We start from the raw sequence: 20,564 nt of genomic DNA on the forward strand, positions 1-20,564 counted from the left end.
TATTGCAGACATCCATAAGATCCAGAACCCGCCTTTGATGATGCAACCTGACGAGGTTTTTTATGTTTGTATGGGTTTGCGGTGGAAACTCAAAAATCCAATTTTCTAAGGTCACGAATGACCAACACTGTTAATAAAAAACAAAAAAAACAAAGAAACATCAGAGTTCCATTCAACAAACATCTTTTGTAAGGCAGAAGCTGTACCGTCTATGGATTTCAGGACAGGCTTTAAGGTCTTCATTTGATCTGATCCAAAGTGATGAAAATAGCTTCTGATCCCATGACATCATAAAAGACAGATGCATCCATACCACGTTGTATTCTACGCATGTGTGAGAGAGAGCACGGATCTCTGCCCCTTCAGCCTCTTCACCACTTTTCCTCTCTTCTCTGCGTCTTGACAAAATTGATCAAAGGCTTTTTGCCCAGTAAGTTTGACAGCATTATTACGTATTTATTTTCACCCACTCCAGCCTGATGTTCATTAAGTTAGACTGAACTGCAAGATTGACAGAAAGTGATGAAATATGAACGTAAAGCACTACCCCCTCCTGATAAAAACTCCTTTGAGGTGAAGCCATCATGTATGCACCCCTGACTCAACCCCGCATGGAGGAAGACAAGGACCAAAAGGTGAACTGAGGCTTATATCCAACAGGCCCAAGAAATAAACTAGGAAGACTTGTTTGATATTTGGGATGGAATTTAAAGACAAAAACAAAAAATACATCATTTATCATAAATGTATCATTTATGTTTTATTTTCATTCTGTCCATTTTTTATTGCTTTTACTCTTTATGCTTCTAAGCTGTGCTGCTTAAGCGGAACAATTTCCCCTTGTCAGGTCAATAAAGTATATCGAGCTATCTATTAATCTGTCTAACTACTTATCTATAATTCGATTTGCAATTTTTTTTAAATGACACTACCAAAAACATAAACAACCTTGTGTTGAACTTGTAGAAGTCCCTGACAAATTCTCGTCCTATTTTCATTCAGCCATTTGCATTCATGGCTCTCTTAATAATGATATTAAATGATAGAGATGCTGTGGCTTTCAAATGATGGGTCGTGACCCAAAAGTGGGCGCAGGTGCCATTTTGAGTGGGTCACCCATGTGTGCGCGTGAAAAATTAAATGCTGTGGTAAAAAAAAAAAAAAAAAAAACTTTTATTTTGAAGTGTAAAGGATTGCTGATGCTGCGCTTTAATTTTGAAGGGCTTCCATTTTCACATGACACAATGCGGTAGTTTGCTGCCACTATTTGTCGTGGCAGTACCAACCAAACCTCACGCCTTCACTTCGGTGGTCATCGGAGAATGTACTTTTTTTTTTTAGCATTTCCAAGTGAACTCTGACGGAGGAGGGGGGGGGGGGAGATACATTAAAGGTCTTTTAAATGTCCTTGGGATTGTATGTTTACTCTAAATATAAAAATTGGAAAAATGATCATGGCAGTGTCGTTTCTAGCATTGCAGTGAAGTGTACATTTGTAAACGACTTACAGCCCACAGTACAAGTTAAAAGCTACATTTTAAAGCCGTGTCACACGTTTCAAGAGAGGAACACGTCATGGAGCTTTTGATGCATTTTGTGCGCGCGCATGTCTGAGTACGCGCGGGTGTGTTTTTCATTTCGGGTTGAGGGATCCCCAGTGTCGCAGGATTTGGTTTGACTGCTTTCAAGGTTTTGGGTTGAAAATAACACTCGGATTAGCGAAGAGATCTGGACCCAGGGACACAGGAGACATGAAGTTAGAGAGAGAGAGAGAGAGAGAGAGAGAGACGGGCAAAAAAAGGGGACAGAATATGCAGTGAATGAAAAAGACGCCGCCAACCGCGATGAGAGCAAATGAAGTAAAAAAACAAAAGCTGGAAGGAGAGAGGGCGCCTGAAATAGACAGGAGAGAGCTCGTTGCAGGGACAGGGTGGGAAACCTCCACAACAGAGAAAGTGGAAAAGACAGAACGCATCCCGGTCTCTGTTGGAAAAGGGCCAAAGAAAAGGAGAGCGAAGCCTCAGATGTGTGTTTTTCAGAGCCATTCTTTCAGGGCAAAACGTGCTCCAAGAAATGTGTTAGATTTAATCCACGTGATGAACTTTTCCTAAAGCTCGCCGCGAAGTTTTGACGCCGAAACTTTAAGAATCTCACGTGTGTCTCTAAAAAGCCGGTGGGTTTAAAAAAATAAATACAAATTAAAAAAAAAAAACGTCACATGACGCCCTGGAATGAGAACAAGTTGGATGGGAACGTTATCCAACCTCTATCTGACCCAACTACGAGGCTGTAGCCATTTGTAATTTGCCCTCTGGCCCGTAGATGAGTGAAAATCAACGGTCGCTAGCAGCTAGCCAGAGTATGAATGCCGAAGCATCGCACCAAAGTACGCTGCCTTCTGAATATCGCCCATCTCTTCCTGTGTTGACTTGCTTGTTCTGACCCAGGACACGTCTGGCCAATGAGTGGAGGGAATATTCTCATGAGTTTTATCCAAACCCGACCGAAGCAACAAAAAAAAAACTCGGCATAGAGCAGGAATTGTGTCTCTCCTTCTCTTTATGTTATCGGAATGGTGGAATATTTCCCAGCAATTTGTCGAATAGTATTTTTGCTTAAAAGGCCCGTCCCAAGCCAAACTGACCCAGGTAATCCTAGATTAGAGCAAATAAACGACAGGCCTGAAAATGCCCTTGAAGTCGGGATACTTTTAAAGCGTGTCTCTGGCAGTTGCTCAGCCTCAATGGCAGCGTAACACTTAAAAGAGTATCTCTGGACTAAATGAGTAAATGTCTCACCACTTAGCTGATTTACATGAATGTCTCTCCTGGAGTTACTTGCGAGACGATGACAGGCGTTCTGAGTAGATCAGACACTTAATATCTGATCACATCCGCATCGTAAATGATTTATTTCCACAACACAACTGCAAGAAGGGTCTTGTTAAAAGTGGCTCCGGTGGTTCCTCACTTCGGGCCTTTCCTCCAAAAGTGGAACTGACAGCGAGCATCACGTCCGTAATGAAATATTCTCATCGCTCTCCGGGGTTCCTCAAACAACCTCCTGACACTTCTGATCTCGGCAGTTTCAATTCATGAAATAGAGGAGAAGCGTCGAGTTGCCCCCCTTGAAGTGTTTTTGGATCCGGGCTCTTTTCGCGGCGCAGCGACTGACTGGAGACACGAGACCGAAGACAGCAGCTGGAGAGACCTCAGACGGAGGGCGAACAAGGGAGAGACTGAAGAGGGAGACAAGGTGAGATGCAGACATGGTGGGGGGTGAGAGACAGAGGAGAGCAGGGAGTTCATCATTCCAACCGACGGGCATACTAATCTCCCACCTCGGTGTCGGACGCGGTTTCGAACCGCTTTACTCTCCTTCAGCGTCCTTCAGCCGTCCCTTCTCCTCTGTCCTCTGCCATTGATTCCATTTGAACTTGTCTCTCCCACTTTCCGCTACATTTTTTCTCTTCAACATGCGGCGGATTTGCTGCTCAAGTCAAGGTCGTAAATACAGAAAAAAAAAAAAACAAAGTCACAAACAGTTGGCGGCTGAGCTTTTGGGCAAGCGCACAGAGTTCACACAGCCGACTTTTGCACTGATCTGAACTGAGCAGCTCAAACTCATGAACCCGAACCGAACATGCTGCTGTTCTGACTTTCAGAAACGGCGCTGACCGGTGTAAGCGCTGAATCAGCTAAAGCGATCACTTTGCGCGAAGGAACCACATCGTCCCGTCACCGCGAATCTTAGAATTGAAAACTATTCGTGATTACAAAGCGATTTGGAAATTCCCACCAATAATCAGCTCAGTAGCTTTTGCGTAGCAGCTGTAATCTACGGATAGCGTGAAACACAAATGGTACCCAAAATAAACCCACGGTGTCTGTGACTTAAAAGTTTGCAATTTCAAACTGCCGGTGCTTGAAAATTGAATTGTTAATTTAAAGAATGTTTTTGTGTTGACCTACCTCCAGGTCCGGTCCCGTATCTTGACAAGTGTTTCTGCAAAGACGAAGCCACGTTTTTTTTTTTCCTATTCACAAAAAACCGAGCTGGACCATTGAAGTCTTCAGAGGGGTCATCGCTGTGTGTTTTTGCAGTCACTCAAATGCCACCGCATGCTTTCGATAACACCCCCCCCCCACCCCGCCCGAGCTGCGCACGTCTGTAAATGTTGTGTAATGCCGGGAGTAGCGCTGAGCACTCCAAGCGCGTTGTGCACGGTTTATTCTCAGCACTTTCGTCTCGAAAGAGCAGGGAAAGCATCAGAAACCAGTTCAAGCGCTTCAGAGGCAACATTTACCCGGAGGTGGTCAGAAACGAGTTGTACCGTCAGCCCACTCACACACTAAATGCAGCAGCAAACCGTCCTGCTACTGCTGCTGCCCGTTTTCTCATTTTAATCAAGTCTTTAATGCAGCTGTTGTTTTATGTTTGTTTTTACTGGCTTTGAATGCTCTCGGTCTCTTTGCAATTTCTGCTTTGTTGGCTTTAATTGTCCTTTCGAGGCAGGAGTAATACAACAATTTATGTTTAACGTTTAGGTGCACTAATGTCTGATAGGAGAGACCCAGCGAACAAGATTCTAAGTGTACTGAAAAAAGACAGCTTTTGATGTTTTCTTTTAATTATTATTCAGATTCATTTCCACTGAAGTCAAAGCCCATTTCTTTAATTGATTCATTTAACGTTTATACTCCGCTGCCACCAAACTTTCAGTGTAACCGTTTTCCTTGGAGATGAATGTGATACTTGGTGTTTCTCCTCCAGAATAATTCATTAGATTGCATTGACTTAGCAGAGGCTTTGTTCAAAGCAACTTGTTTTCCTACGTGTACACGCATATCAAGAAAAATCTGGGTCTCAGTAGCCTGTTTATGAACACTTTCAGAAGAATCACCATAACACCGATCAGAAGGAAGGAGTTTAGCTAATGGCATCCTAACGATGTGCGGAAAAAAAATTGATCGACTTTGAGAGAAGTTGACACTTTTTGATCGGGAGTCTGTTGACGTTTTTTTTTGGAGCCAACCTCTAGTGGCCCTTTAGCGCCATTGCACTTCTGCATCGGCTTTACTTTTTAGACCCGAAGTTGACATTTATTACGTCAATGGATTTTCTACTGATCAAACAAAAAATATTACTTGTTAATTAGTGACCTTTAGCTTTCCTCCCCTATTCCCAGCCGCTGTGTTAATCTCAGCTAACTGGGCGATGACTTTACCTCAATATTTCCTATAGCAGTGGTATTAATCTTCTCATCAAACCCTCGAAATGAAAGCAAATAAGAATATTTTCTAAAAAAATAACAATCTATTCCTTGGAAAAGACTCTCACGCTACCAGCTGAGCTCCAAACGACAGATACCCTTCATTGTAACGTAGGCTTTGAAGCAACAGTTAGACCGTCACTTTCAGACAATACGACTGTTTTTAATAAATAAATTCACCCGAACAATGACTTCTTTTGTCACACAACTACCTTTAGTTTTCCCTTTCTCTGGTACCTTTGTGTTCCCCTTGTTTGCCTCCTTTTCTTTCTTCCATCTGTGAAAGTTTGAAACCCAGCTCACTTAATCTCTCTCATTGTTCTTTCGAGGACGACATCTATCTCATTAGGGCCAATAAAAAGCCTTTCATTGACTCACAAATAAATTGTTGGGCTAATTGTTTGTTTCATCCCCCTCTCCTAATGCAATAAAGATTTTTTTTGCCCTCGTGAAAACAGCAGATTTGTAATTATGCTGGCAGCAGAAGAATCAAAATACCCACCTGGGCCGAGTGGCGCACAAACTCATCTGCCCACACACTGAAAGCGCAGATACACACTTCTGCTACTACACAATTAAACATGGCAGTCAACAAACAAATGCTGTCGACTTTCTATCTCTCTCACGCGGTCAACGGTGGCTCGATTTGATGAAGACGAAAATCTCTCTTTGCTGCAGTAAATCCCTTCGGTGTCCTTGGAGGATTTGCTTTTAAGTCTGTGTTCAGGTTGAAAATAGCCTCTTCACATTGTTTTCCGACGGCTCAACTGGACAAGCTTGATTGATAGCCGTAAAAACCAGCGGGGATACAGTGATGGAGTGATTCTGAGCTGGCGAGCTTTTCACGGACACTGAATTGAAAGGATCGACGAACAATCCAACCAATATTTGGAAAAGTGCTCTGCTGATTGTTCTGCCGATTAACCCTGGGTGGAGATGTTGCTGTTGATTTTGTTTTATGTAAGTCCCGTGCGCGTGAAAAGCACAAATAAAACCCAATGCACCTGTTTTGCACTGGGAGGGACAGAGTCTGTAGCAAATATGCTAAATAAATCAGCTAAATGTGCTGAAATACAAAACTGAAATGGTCAATTCTGACAACAGCACAGTTGACATGGAATATTAACGGGACAACAACACGTGCATAATAAACACCATATCTACATGACCATGGAAAAGCGATTCGATTCCCCTGCCCTGGGAATTTCCCCTTATGGACAACCATTTTTCCAAAGTTCTGAAAATGTAAGAATATGCTATACATATATCGCATATTTATGCTATATAAGGGGGGAGGGGGGGCTAATATGTCAACAGGTAAGTAAACAGCGATTTGTTTTTGCAGCACAACACATGCCCTGAATTTGCCTTTTTGCAAGCCCAGGTCTGCAGCCCACAAGAGAGTGAACCCCTTGTGACGAGAAAGTTGATGCTGTCGCGTTTCCCCTTTCAGCTGTGCATTGGTCGGGGAGGGAGTCGAGCACCCACTCGCCTGAGGCCGAAAGCAGCGCTCGGGGGACGGGGGTTGGGGGCGGTTGGCAGCAACCCTCCACAAATCAACTCGGCGTACGAGTGCAGCGCATCGTTGCCCGCCATCAGCGCAAGCTCTTTTCTTCCTCTTTCGCTTCGGACAATCGGTCCAGCTGCTTGAGAACATTTCATCCGTCTCCAGGAGCGTTTAGCCGAGCTCGGCACAAACGTTAATAGCACTGGGGGAAACCGATGGCCTCCATCAAAGGTGAAGGAAAAACCTCCGAATGTCCCAAATTGTCTTCTTTTACATGTGGAAGTGCATAAGTCAATGGCTAACGGGGTAATGTGGAGCTGTCCCCGCTGCCTGTCTGTACGCAGTCTTTAGTCATCACCTGGTAAGATACTCACAAAATGTCAAGGAATCAGTGACTGTAATGGAATGACTTCATTCCCAATTGTAATCCCTACTATCCCTAATCCTTATTTCTAAACAAAGTAATCACACTGCTGTACCGTAAGTCATATTTTACTTTTTACTTTTTTACTTTTTAACACCGGATGGGTCATTCTCACCGGAATGATAACAAAGGAGCTCTGCAGAGCCCTGCTCGGTAATGACGGGATTGAAAATCACTCATCGACGCAGCGCAGGAATGATCGCTGCGAATCGACAACTGACGGCCGGCGGCGCAAGCTCGAATCAAAAACCTCTGACCAAGCCACAGCCGCTTTTGAGTAACGAGGGACGAAGGCAATCAATCAAAATCAAGACCTCCAGACGGCAAATCTGAACGCGAATGAGTCACGATCCCGGCTCGGCTCGGCGGCGGCGAAAGCAGTCGTCTCGTCTCTCGTAATTCACCGTCACGATTATCTGAGTGAGACGAGGGGCCATTCGCAAGACGGACGCAATCACTCACAGCGTGAATGAGAAGCACGATGACAATTACCTTCGTCGGAGCGCCGGCGCTCCTACGCGCCGTGCGACATCTCACCGTGCGGCATCATCCGAGTGTCCAAAAAAAAAAAATGAAGGTACGGCGCATTTTTACTAGGCCGTAAAATAATTTTGTTGAAAATGAGCTGCAAAACTTTTATAGAACTGCTAGTGTGCTCGTGTTTTTGAGCCTCCGCGTTGGAGATGGCCAAAGCTGGAGGCATCGTTGTTTTCGGCCGTCCGTCCCTTTTTCGTGATGGCGACACCTCGGGAACGTCTGGCAAGTTTGGCAAGTTTGATCAAATTCCCCATCTGATCAAACTTGCCAAAAAAACGTTCAGTTGATACCGAGGGTTTGATTGATTCGATTCTGGGGTGGCAAAGGTCAAAGGTCACAGTGACCCAAAGTCGACACATTCACACGATCCTTGATAACTCAGGAACGCCTGTATGGAATTTCTTTAACGTGGCGCAATCATCGACTGAGTGAATGAGTTTGGTGGTCAAAGGTCAAAGTTTACCGTCACGGTGACCTCATCTGTCCCGTTCTTGTGAACGCAATATATCAAGAACACCTCGAGGGAATTTGTTCAAATTTGGCAAAAAAAAAAAAAAAAAAAAATAGTAACTTAGTATCAGCGATGAACTGATAAGAATTTGGCGAGTAAAGGTCAAAGGTCGAAGGTCACCGTCACATTAACCCATGCCTGTGAACGCAATTATTTAGGAGGGAATTTCTCCAAATCGGTCCCAAATGGTCACTTTGGCTCGGCAATAAGCCGTTTAGATTTCGGAGGGCAAACGTCGAGGTCACTATGAGGTCAATATCCAAATGGGTTCAGGAGAGTTATCCCTGTAAACTACAACTTGAGCGTTTAGCGCAGGCATACGACCGCTAAATCCTAGATGTGATTTCTTTTGTTTTATCTTTGCCTGTTCTAAAAATGGTACTATATGTTATGTAATGATGGTGTGATAAATGATTTAAGCTTTTTTTTTTTTTTTTTTTTTTTTAAAAAGCACAAACTCCTCTCTCACTCTCACGCACACACACCTACACTGCAACCCCCACACTTATTTATATACGAGTCACCATCTGGACTTCAGTTTCACACACGTGGGACTCTGATTCGCTCTCGCGTCAGCAATTATTTTAATGAAACATCCCATCCCGTGTCCCTCGGGAGTTGCCGTGCCTGCAGCGGGGAAGAACAGGAGAGTGCCCGTCTCAGACCGGCGTCGCCTTCGGGTCGGGCCGATGCAGATGCGCAGCAGAGTTCGGCGTCTTAAATCGAGACAAACGTGTATTTAAATAAATAGGTGGGTGTGTGTCCGGGATCCCGAGCCAGGCCTCGGGCCCGAGGCCAGATGGAGGGAGCAAACACGGGTTAGAGACAGATGTGTGATGTGTGTGTGTGTGTGTGTGTGTGTGTGTGTGTGTGTGTGTGTGTGTGTGTGTGTGTGTGTGTGTGTGTGTGTGTGTGTGTGTGTGTGAAACAGAGCGGGGAAAGGCAAGACATCCTCATAAATAATGGACAGTGCACCCACCATAATTAGGAGAGTGAGGATGAGCAACAGAGAGAGAGAGAGAGAGAGAGAGACACTCAAGTGCATGAATAAATAAAATAGCCATATAAACGGCGGGTACGTTCACGCATATAAACGTAAACTGAAAGGAAAATAGGAGTTATTATCCATATTCAGGCTAAAACGTTGACTTTTTTTTTTTTTTTACAGCCTGTCTGACCATAGTTGTTGCTTCTTGCAGGTCACAGTTTATCATAACGCCTGGGCTCAATTCTACGGCGCTGTAAATATCAAACCCCAGTTGTAACTAAGTAGATAAAACGTAAAGTAAGGCGACCTGCCGCATGGACGAGGTGTGATCAAAAAGCAAGTAAGTATCACAAGTTACGTCGTAAACTGCGTTCGCCTGCATTTTTTTTTTTTTTTTGTGACGACCGGTTCGCGTGCGTTCGCAATCGCAACAAATTTTGGGTCACATTTTTGGAAAACAGACAATTCACAGAGGGCCACGGGTGGTGGAACAACTTCTGAAGTATGTGTATTTTTCTGCTGCTGGTTTTACATTTAATGAGTGAAGGCAGATTGTGACACACCGCTGGATTTATTTGGTTTTTCAAAAGATGTGAATATTTATTTTAAGGAGTTTTACAGTACGAGAACACGCAGGATCAGATGTCGCTGCGATGTAACATGGAAGGAATTAGGGCTTTAACGCGTGACGTCTATCTTCACGACAGCTCCTAGAATTCAAAGACTCCTTACTGACTTGCATGTGCTGCTCTAAGTATAAACTTTCACTGTGTGCAGCCAGCCAGCTGGCGTAAAGTGTGCGTGTGAAACATGATGGGGACATCTGTAAATTGTACCAACTTCTGATAGCCTGCATTTGAGGCGTTTAGGGGCAATCTGTACATTTTAACCACAGAAAAAACAAAAAGAAGTGCGTTTTGCTATTCCCCTCTAAACTGCATGAAAACTAAAGAACTGAATTACTTTCTACTGTAATGTCAAATGAGGGTTTGTTGGTTTTTTTTTTTGTTCGAAATTGGTTTTATAGGATTTGAAATTGTTATTGAAAAAAAAAGCATCTTTCTGGGATGTCCGAGAGCTGCTCGTGTTTAGTGACATGAATTCACACAGCTGAGCTCCACCTAAACCAGCTGAATAAGCTTCTTTTATGTAAACGACAACAAATTGATACTCAGCACACGCACATTCAACCGGTAGCTTGCGAGCTACTAGTAGCCGTTGCGTTAGACAAATTAACTAATTATTGCAGTAATTTGTGAATGTTAGAGGTTGTCCAGGTTGATTTTGCCATTCCCCGTTGTTACCACGGTAACTAATACGGTTGAAAACTATCGGTTCCCACAGTCCCTGCGCCTCATGTTGGCAAGAAGTACAACAGAAAAGAATATGTCGGTTCACATTGCAGCCTAACAAACCCGCGTCGTTTTAACAAGGTCACTGAACAACCACGCGGCAGCCTGCGTTCATCCTCCATGAAGAACCAGCCCGGGGGGGCCGGGGGGGGCCTGGGTTGCCCCAGGCGAGCCGATCGCCGCCGGCATTGGCTGGCCTCTAGGGACGCGGGACGTCACCTCGCCAAAGGGGAAAGAGCCGGAGCTGGGGCGGGAGGCGGAGCGGTACCAGCTACACGTAGCTGGGCTCACCTCCACGCACAGCACCGGCTCTGGAACCGGATAAGCGAAAGAAAAGGGACGGATGGACGGATGGACGGATGGACGGATGCCGCTGAGATCATGCAGAGACGGACCGACGCGTGGTTTTGTACATGCGGCTGTTTTCACAATAAAAGTCAATCCTCTGCCGAACGGTCTGTTCGCATCAACGAACAATCAATAAGGTGCTTATTGATAAAAAAAAAAAAAAAATAATAATAATTTGAAATGCACTTCATTATATGCAGGTTATCAAAGGTTATCAAATATTTCCGCGTGCTCAACCTCCCTCTGGATGTTTTAGGGAAAGGTTTAGCGGCTGAAATGGATCTCGGCTCCTTCCCTTCTGCTCGTCTGCCTCAAACCGTCAATCTCGTCTGCGGCTCCCGGCTTCTCTCCTCCTCCTCCTCCTCCTCCTCCTCCTCCTCCCCCTGGCCGTGTCTGCGTCCGACGCGCTCAAAACGCGCGCGCGGAGATGCGTCGATATACGGGCGCCGCACACGCGCGTGGCGCGGCCCCGCGGCAGACCGCTGCGCTGCCTTGGTTAGTTGTCAGAAGCCTGTGGGGGAACTTGTCAGCTCTCATTGACTTTTAGAAACACTCGCCCTCTCCCTTTCTTTCCTCCCAGCGTACTCCTCGCAGTGCATGCCTGTCACTGCCCCCCCCCTCCCCCCGCACACACACACACAAACAACCACTGTGTGTGTGTGTGTGTTTGTTTTGTGCGAATCCGAAGCTCTTCCTCCTCCGTTGTTCCTCGTCTCCCTCGGCGACCAAAACGAGATTTCCAAAAGACACGCCCTCCCGACCGTGTACGTGCAGAGTGCTGTGTTGTTTTTGTTTTTTCTTTCTTTTTTGGGGGGGAAAAGGGAGAAATAAGGTGTTTGAATTTGACGATTTACCAAAGTAGAAACCAAAGGATTTTTTTTTTTTTTTAGGCGTATCGCAAGTAGAAGCCGTACGGCTCACTGATATTCACGAGGTTTACTCCCCGTGTAAAAGAATCAAAAGATATGGTAGATATACAAACAAAACAAAACAACAACAACAACAAAATTCAAAGCTAATCTTGCAACTGACTTTCTAAAGTGAAAAAAAAAAAAAAATCGACTCTGAGGCCTTTATTTTTTTTATTTTTGTAGCTCATCTTCACCTTCGTCTGGACCTGCATGAAAAATGTAACGCTTTTAAAAGTATTCTTTCATTTATTTCCCATGCACGGATGAGCAATTATCAGCGCTCAGAGTAGCCTTGCCTCTTTTTTATTTTTGTTATATATATATATTTTTTTTAAATCAGCGGAATCTTCACTTCGCCGAGTTATTCACCGAGAATCCTTTTTGTGTAAAAATCAAAATGTGATGGTAAAATATTGAAGTTTGAGGTCACGTTTTTTTTTTTTTTGGTCTCTTTATGTGTACAAGAAAGAATGCATCCTCTCCTCTTTCATAAAAAAAAAACAACAACAAAAAAACAAAAACATTCCTCTCTCCGGCTCGTGACGCCCGACGAAAGGAAGCAGCCGAGGTCGCGTCCGTCAGTCGGACGGGATCGGACTAATGAAGGACAGCAAAGAGGGGAGGTGGGGGACGGGGAGAGGGGGGGGGGAGACGGGACGGGGAATCCACGCTCGGGCAATCTGGCGTCACCCGCAAGGCGAGCGGAGAGAAGAGAGATTGTAACAAAGCCTGTTTGTCACAAAGTGGTTTCCAGAGCAAAATAAAAAAAAAACAGATGTTGTGTGTGTGTGTGTGTGTGTGTGTGTGTGTGTGTGTGTGTGTGTGTGCGCGCGCGCGTGTGCGGGCTGAGAGGGAGGAGGCCGCGTGAAGAGCGCAAGAGGACAAGAGGAGACGGCAAGCGGGGATGAAAAGACAAACTCCACAAAACCACGCTCGCACGCACACATCTTGAATTCATTCCTCATTTCCCGGCTTTCATCTTTGTTTACGCCTCACTTCGCTCCGCACAAAAAAAGAAAAAAACAACAACAACAACAACAACAAAAAAGCGACGGTTTCCCATTAACCGCCCCGGGCTTCCCCGCCGGGCCAAACCGCCGCGAAGCAATCCGCTCACGCCTCTTCCTATCTGTCCGCCCGGACGCGGCCCTCCCACCAAAAGCGCCGCGCCGACAGCACGGGGTAGCGAAAGCGCCGCCTCCTCCGGCCTCTCATTCCAAACGCGCACGTCGATCTTTTTTTTTAGGCTTTAAAATAACAATAATAAAAAAAAATAATAATAATAAATAAATACAGATATGCCAAACACCTATCCGCCCACACGAACGCAACACACGCTGACTTTGGCTGCGGAAGAGAAACTGTCGCTGCGTTTCCATGTAACTGTCAGGCAAATTTAATGCAAATATTATGACAGGCAAAAAAAAAAAAAAAAATCAAAACAAAATGTTTGTTTGGGTCGGGTCGGCGGGAGCGTATAAATACACTTCTTGAAATTGAAAGGAAAACATCACGCGTAAATGTGGCCTTGGGTAGGTGTCGTTCGGATGTGGAAATTTGTTAGTTTCTAAAGTTTTTTTTGGTGTTTTTTTTTCTTCTTCTTAGAATATACTGGTACCTCTGTCTGGACCGGTATATTTTCTGCTATCAAGTGATCCTTTATGTCCTCAGATGCCTTCAAGTCAGAGGAAAACATCTCAGGATAGTAGAGACCACATATCGCTGTCATGCAGAAGCTGGCTGACTCTTTCACGAGAGCTAAATGAGAGTTGACGCAGGCAGAAATTGCCAAAATACGCGACGTCGTTGTTTTTTGTAATGCCTTAAAATATTCGGTTCCTCGAGAGTAAATCCTTTAAAGAAGTCTATATTTTTATGTTTGCTTTTTGAGTTCTCTCTCTGGCTGCTACCCCCTTTCAATGCATTTAAGAGAACTGCTGATTGTATTTCTTATTGTCACCTACAAGGAGAACGCTGATGGGTTTTTTTTGGGCTTAAAAGAATTTGTACGACCAAATATTGACTTCACCGAATATTGGCTTCGCAGTCCAAAAATTGTTGGTATTTGCGGTGGGACGTGGTTCTCGGGGAAATTTGGACACGGTCAGAGAAGTTTGCGAAACCACCGATCTAGAAGTCTTAAAGCTACATTTTCTACCTGGTGAAGGAAAAAAAAAAAAAAAAAAAAATGTTGACCTGTGAAACGACAAAGAAGAAACCTCGCGGGGAATCAAATTCCAAGATATTCCACTAAATCCTCCACTCCTGTTTTAAGCTGCAGTAAATCGTCAATTGAGTCAAAACCAAAAAAAAAGTTAGGCATCTGAATTTTGAAGTATAACGTAAAAGACTGATCTCGCTGACATAAAGCCCTGAAAGAAAACACCAAATTAGGAATTTCTGGTTTCGTCAGCCAGCCTGAAAGTTTTCTTTTCAAAGCGGCGTGCTTTCTTAATGAGCTTCTTTTTCTTCTTTGTCGTTGCGCATCAAAGCGGTCCTCCGGACACTTGATTTTTCATTTCTATACTTTTCCACACACAAAAAAACAAAACAAAAACTAATTATCTCACAGGATTTAAGACTCCTTGCGGGAGGGCGGATGGCGGGGCGGATGGGGGAGGGGGGGGCGGGGGACGTGACTTCCTTCCGACCTTCGAGACGTTTCAGCCGGCAGGGAAGGACGCGCTCCTACGCGTCCGCCCGCGGCACGTGAACGTCCCGGAGAGAGGCCATTTCTACGTTCCCAGCCTTTCATAAACCCGCCGACCGTCACACGGCCACCTTCCCTTTTTTTTTTTTTTTTTCCCTCTCCACAAATGTGCGTCGTCAGACGGTCGACGCCCTGAACGATTGTCCCGCTTGCCGTCGGTTGATAGCGATAGAGAGTGAAACTGTCAGCTCAAGAACACACATCGCCGCCGTTTAATGCCCTTGGAGTGACATCTGGGCTCCAGAAATATCCCACCCGGAGGAAAACGGAGCAAGGCAACGGAGAAATACTTTGGATTTACTGTATGTGTGTGTGTGTGTGTGTGTGTGTGTGTGTGTGTGTGTGTGTCAGCACACACATTATGCAAATAAGTGAACGAGAACCACAAAACGAAGCCGACGGTTTCAGGTCGTTACGATCAGTAAGCGGAGAGTCCCGCCGAGGTCTCCTCCGCCGAGGGATTGGACTCTCCCGCATTTTAGCCGGTTGGGCTAAATGTCAAATTTACCATGCTGCCCTTCATTACGCGGAGCGCGCTGCCTCGTTTCCTCGCCGTAAAAGTTTCTTCCCGGAGGGCCGGGGAAAGTTCCAAAGTCTCGAGACAAAACCGCGGCGCGGCGCCGCCGCCGCCGGCGAGCCGACGATTGGCCGCGCTCTTTTATTTATGGATTTGTTTTTGTTCATTCGTTACTCGTTCGTCTCGCGGCGAAGAGGTTGAATTTGGTGAAATGAAAAGGTGGCAGTATTGTGTATAGGTGGCGAGGGTTGCTGCGCCGTGAATTGGGTCCCCCCCCCCCCACACACACACACACACCTCGGGGTCAGACTGTCAACACAGAGTTCCACTGGGACCTTCCGAGGCGTCTGAGTGGGGGGGAAAAAAGTCGGCGCGAACCACCCCGAACTGTTCCACGACGGCGCTTTGGCTCTCGAGCATGACAACACGCCCGCTCGCAGCAGCAGAACCAGAACAGAGTTTTGGAGGCCCGAAGACGTTGAAAACTACCCACTATTTCATTAAAAAAAAAAGCTTAAATTACAGAAAAGGGTGCTTTTGCTTTTGCTTCTTTCCTACCCTATTAATCGTCTCACAAGCGTCCGGACGTTGTCCGGTAAACCTGTGGTGAGGTTCAACCTCGAGACCGAAGCGCAGCTGGCCTTCAAGTAGCTAACTTCACCTTCTTGCGCATTCATGCTTCTGTACGAACCGACTAATGCTGTTATGGACAGCGATCACAGGGATACGTTTTCTGCCAAACAAATGCTCTTATTTTAACACATTTTTGCAAAAGGACCTTTTTCAACTTTCGACCCAAGTAAAGGACTCGACGACTTTCTGCGCCGCTTCTCGCGAGAGGCTTTCTTTTGTTCCGTCCCTCCTTTTTAAAAATAGCAACAACAAAAAAAAAAAGAACCTTCTTCGATCGGCTTCCTCCTCGTTCTCCGTCCGCTCCGCTCACAGGCTTCCTTTTGCTTCCCTTAAACGCCTCCCGTGTATATTCTTTGCCGCCGCCGCGCTCGCTCGCTGTTTGCAGACGCAGCTTCCGGCTGCGTTCCTGGCCTGGAACTCGACTGCGGTCCCCCCCCCCCCCCCGCTCCCCCGCTCCCCCGCCCCTCCCCGTCACATCCCCGAGGCCTTAATATTTTCACAGCGGTGCATTTTTTTTTTTTTTTTTTTTCCCCCCAGCCTCTCCTCCTGCTATTTCTCTAATGACACCGCTGTCAAGCGCGGTGACTCAGGATTCAACAAACCCGGCCTCTTTTCCACTTTGTTCTACGCAATTCTGGGCGTCATCCGCATTCCTCTGAACACAATGGGGGGGAGACAGCCGTCACTCGTCCTTCCCGGGCGTGAGACCCGCTCCTTTTATCTCGACTGTCAAATCACAAAAATCGAATTGCCCACATTTCCTTGTTTGCAGAAGACAGTGGGGACAAACTAAATGTATTCTTGGTTGTTGTTAGAGCTAAACAACATTGTTCTTTGACATGTGACGGTTGCTAATCGGGCGTTTAGGGTGTCTGCAGCTATCACCACTTTGTGTACATTTCCACAGCAGAGCATTCTGTTTCTGAGAGCGTTTTTTTTTTTTTTTTTTTAATACTCAAAAGCACTTACTAGCAGCATGTCAGAGGCTTCAAACGTAGCTTTGTTTAACAAAATGCGCCCTAAAAGCACAAGTTGCAACCACCGAAACATAACCTACAACGGTGGCTGCTCATTCGTTCACTACTGACAGGTTGACGGCTGGTCGTACAATGAAGTTGACCCTACAGGATTAATGGCGTGACAGAATGCACGGCCACATCTGTGTAAAAGAGATTGGGAAAAAAAAAAGAAAAATAGAAAAACTTTTTTACTTTGTGTATTTAAAGCGTGTCCGAATCGACTTTTGCCAGATTAAGCGCAGATACTCTGAGCACAGACTGAGACACGCGGCTTAAGGGAGTCAGTTGTATTTAGTCTTTTCATAAATTCAAAAGTGTGTTTTGAAACCAGTCAGCTTTATCACCCCCTGCTCCCTTTAAAAGTCAGGTAAGCTTGCACATTTGTGGATCGCTGTTACGACGATGGATTTGCCAAATAGTACGAAGGGACTCATCTGCGGGGGAAACGGATCGGCTCCGGGGCAGACTGAAAAAAAAAAAAAATCTATATTGATAAGATATTTATTAAAAAACAAAAATGGGCTTATGACACACACATTACTCTCTTCGTAATGCACCCTTTAAATAACGGTCAAATATTGCACCATTGACTTAAGATCTGCTGCTTAATGCCAAGTGCACACAAAAAAAAAGACCCTGTATGTTAATACCTGGGAGACTGGGAGTCTCAGTGCTGTTGCGCTATACCAGCTTCGCTGCAACGTGAACGTGACGGAACTTTTGAGTTCCAACTCCTCAGCTGAACGAGAGTCCAATTAAAGGATCTTTACCGGGCTCCTTTTAGCGATCCGGCTAATCATCCACAGGGTGAAATGATTTTGAAGCCTCTGCCTTGCTAACAATGCCGCTAAACCACGCACCGGCTTCGGAAATGTTAACACTCCATCTGATCGTCACTAAAATAGAAAATTGCCGCCACCGTCGGGTAATAACTTCTCAATCATTTGCGCCATTATGTTAACACCGTTGCCTCGCGGTCAAGACGTTTCACTCACCCTTACCGGGAATCAGCTGGTAATCGTGGATCTAAGTACGCAAGAGAGGCACACAAACGCACGCTCTACTCTCAGGGTTATTGGCTGCAGTCGCTGCCTGCATGAGAATTGCTGGAGTACCTGCACTGCGGTGGGCCGCAGGTTGTCGGGGGAGGAAGTGGGGGGGGGGGGGCAGTGAGAGTGTCCCGACAGCAAGAGGCCTCGGGCGCACAGCACATCTATCAATCTGTACCCCCCGCGCTCTCTCTGACCCTCCCGCCATTTTGTCGTCTCGGGAGTGCCGCCCTTATCAGATCGTGCGGTGCGCCGGGGGCTTCGTTAAAACCCGGCGCTGTCCGCCCCTTTCTCTCTTTATCTTCTCCCCTCTCACCTGTCTTACCGCGTCACTCTGCTGCGCCGGCCCTCTCTCTTCTGTCCTCTACATTCCTGCCGTGAGTTCTTTTCTTCCCCGTACTTATAGCCAGTCATAGATTTCTGTAAGCAATCCGGATATAATACCGCCATATTTGACACCAACAGCGAAGTCATTGTAAATCTTTGCGGTGTATTGTGCCAGGTTGTTTTGCCACCAAATATGTATTAACTTGGTATGTAAACGGCCAGCATGACGCTATTGTTTTGCGGTGGGTCGTGGTTTGGCGCCGCTGCTTCGCTATGAGCCAGCAGTAACTACACATCATTTAACGGGTGTCGCTGAATAAAACTCAAGACTTTTGCAGTCTCCCTCGGCTCTGCGGAGCATTTTAGCCAGAGATAAATTTGCAACTAGCCAGGGAAAACAATAGAATATTCATCAGCCGAAAACACTCAGACCCGCCAGAAAGCGAGAGGCATCCCACCATGATGTCACCCCTTTGGTTTGTGAACTGCCAGTTTGAATCCTTCAGTCTGGCATTTTGGCCATCGCCACCTGGGTTTTTCGGAGCCAGCAGAGAGCCGCTGCGGTCGGTTTGTTGGAACTCGTGCTGTTTTCAATCAGTCAGTTGCAGGGAGGGTTTGTTCGCGCTGATGTCAAAAGAAGACAAGGCCAAAAACCGAGTACCCGAACGGACAACGTATGAAAACAGTGAGGGGCTTTTAATTTGAAACTATGGCTTTTTTTTAATTTGAACCTAATACAGGAAGTCGTGACGTTGGAACTCTGTGCAAAGCAAACACTTTTGATGGCTGCGAGGCTAACGAGCAGCGGACTAAAGGAACGATCTAATAGTTTCCCACCTTCTCCGACCTTCTTTTCTTCCTCAGCGTCACGCTCTCCACTTGTCCCGACAATCATTTTACAACAGGCACACACCAGACATTATTATACACCGAGGGCTCCATTAAACCCATACTGCAAACTAAACTGAGCAGCCTCCCTCTAATAGGCCACCGTACGACCCGAAACGGCTCCCTCCCACATCATACGCTCTCCACCACACGGGCAATAAAGAAAATTGAATGGCCTCGACGCTGCGTGGCCCAAAAGAGAAAAGAAAAAGCATTTTAGAGCGAAAAGGCAGATTGCTGTGCAACTACACAGTCAGCAGACCCAATTCAGTTCGGTGTTGTGCTGTTTATTAGAACACGTTCTTTCAAAACTCTTTCGATTATTATTTCACGAGAAGCACGTTTTGCAACAGCTGCCGGCGTCGAAAAGGGGTTCGCTAAAAAACATTTCGTCTCCGCTTCGTTTCTGAAAGGAGGGTAATAAAAAAAAATAAAAAAATCACTTTTACTCCGTTTGTCTTCGCTGTTTTATGGCCGTCGCCCGCGGCGACCACGTGAAGATGCCACGCCGGCTACAAGTCCACGGCCTCGACTCTCGAGGCGAATTGCTCTTTGCCGTTGTCATCCCGTTAAAATGTAACCCGGCAAAAGAAGCACGGAGCGGCGGCGTTATCCTTCACCTTTATCTTCCCTGCAGATGGAGCGGCGCTGCATCGTGGGGAAGAAAAGCAAAGAGGTACTGCAGCCGAGTACCCAGCGACAAACCGAGAGTGAATCGTATTTTGTGCAGCATGTTACGAGATTACAGAGAGAAATATGACTGCGCTGCTTGCAGTGGTGGTTCACAGCTTTTATGCCCTCTTATTCATTTCGATTACCGTCGCTCCTCCTGCTAAACGGGATGTTATTGTTTTGGTGTTTGGTGATTTGGTTTTGTTCAGATTGGAGTCACTTGGAAGCAAAAAAATAAATGTATAAAAAAGGATTTGTACCACTTCAGTATTTAGAATTGTAGGCGTTTCGATTTCTGACAGCTACGTCGTATCCCAACACGTAAGCATAAACGAGTCGGTGTCAGAATGGCGGCAAAACCAGCTTAATGTAGATACAAATCGAATATTAAAACTAATGCAATCAATTCAGCTAATTAAAAAGAGTATACACTGTCCACCTGGTTTCACTGTTTAACGAAATGCTGCGAATATGTAAAAAAAAAAAAAAAAATTTGAAACTGCTATTTTAGGCTTAGTTTGCATTTCTCACGTTTGTTTTCATTGCTACCAGTAAAAGGTAACAAGTCTGAGAATTTCGCATCAACACTCGAGTCAGAATAACGTGAGGTTTTTACAATCTACGGACATGTTTTGAACGCAGCGCAGAGGCCGGATTATACCTTAGAAATGGCACGGCAAAATTCAGGTGGGATTTCTTGCAAAATGGCGCTCAGGCTTGGTACACTGGACCGGCTGTTCCTCATTGTTGCTGTGAGCTTTAATCCCAGTTTGGAGAAGAGATTTTGTGACACGACGAGGCTGCTATAGAACGTTGCAGGGAAACGTTGCAACAGTTTGAACTGTCCAAACGTGATTTGGTTCAAGTCAGCTGATGGTGTAGCCTACGACACCAGCACT

The 20,564-nt window shown here is 45.7% G+C and overlaps 1 protein-coding gene and 1 long non-coding RNA gene across 2 annotated transcripts in view; one reads left to right on the forward strand and one right to left on the reverse strand.

The window, feature by feature from the left end:
* LOC138626427 (uncharacterized) overlaps nt 1-20,564 on the forward strand; it is a 246,553-nt gene that overhangs the window by 192,034 nt on the left and 33,955 nt on the right. The gene's annotated exons all lie outside the window — the stretch shown is intronic.
* Nucleotides 1-20,564, reverse strand: part of htr2cl1 (5-hydroxytryptamine (serotonin) receptor 2C, G protein-coupled-like 1) — a 164,424-nt gene that overhangs the window by 143,526 nt on the left and 334 nt on the right. The window lies entirely within an intron of this gene.

Source organism: Brachyistius frenatus, unplaced genomic scaffold (genome assembly GCF_029030835.1).
Source record: "Brachyistius frenatus isolate BFR_SWC_R1_liver_20210118 unplaced genomic scaffold, ASM2903083v1 Contig_73, whole genome shotgun sequence".
NCBI lineage: Eukaryota > Metazoa > Chordata > Actinopteri > Embiotocidae > Brachyistius > Brachyistius frenatus.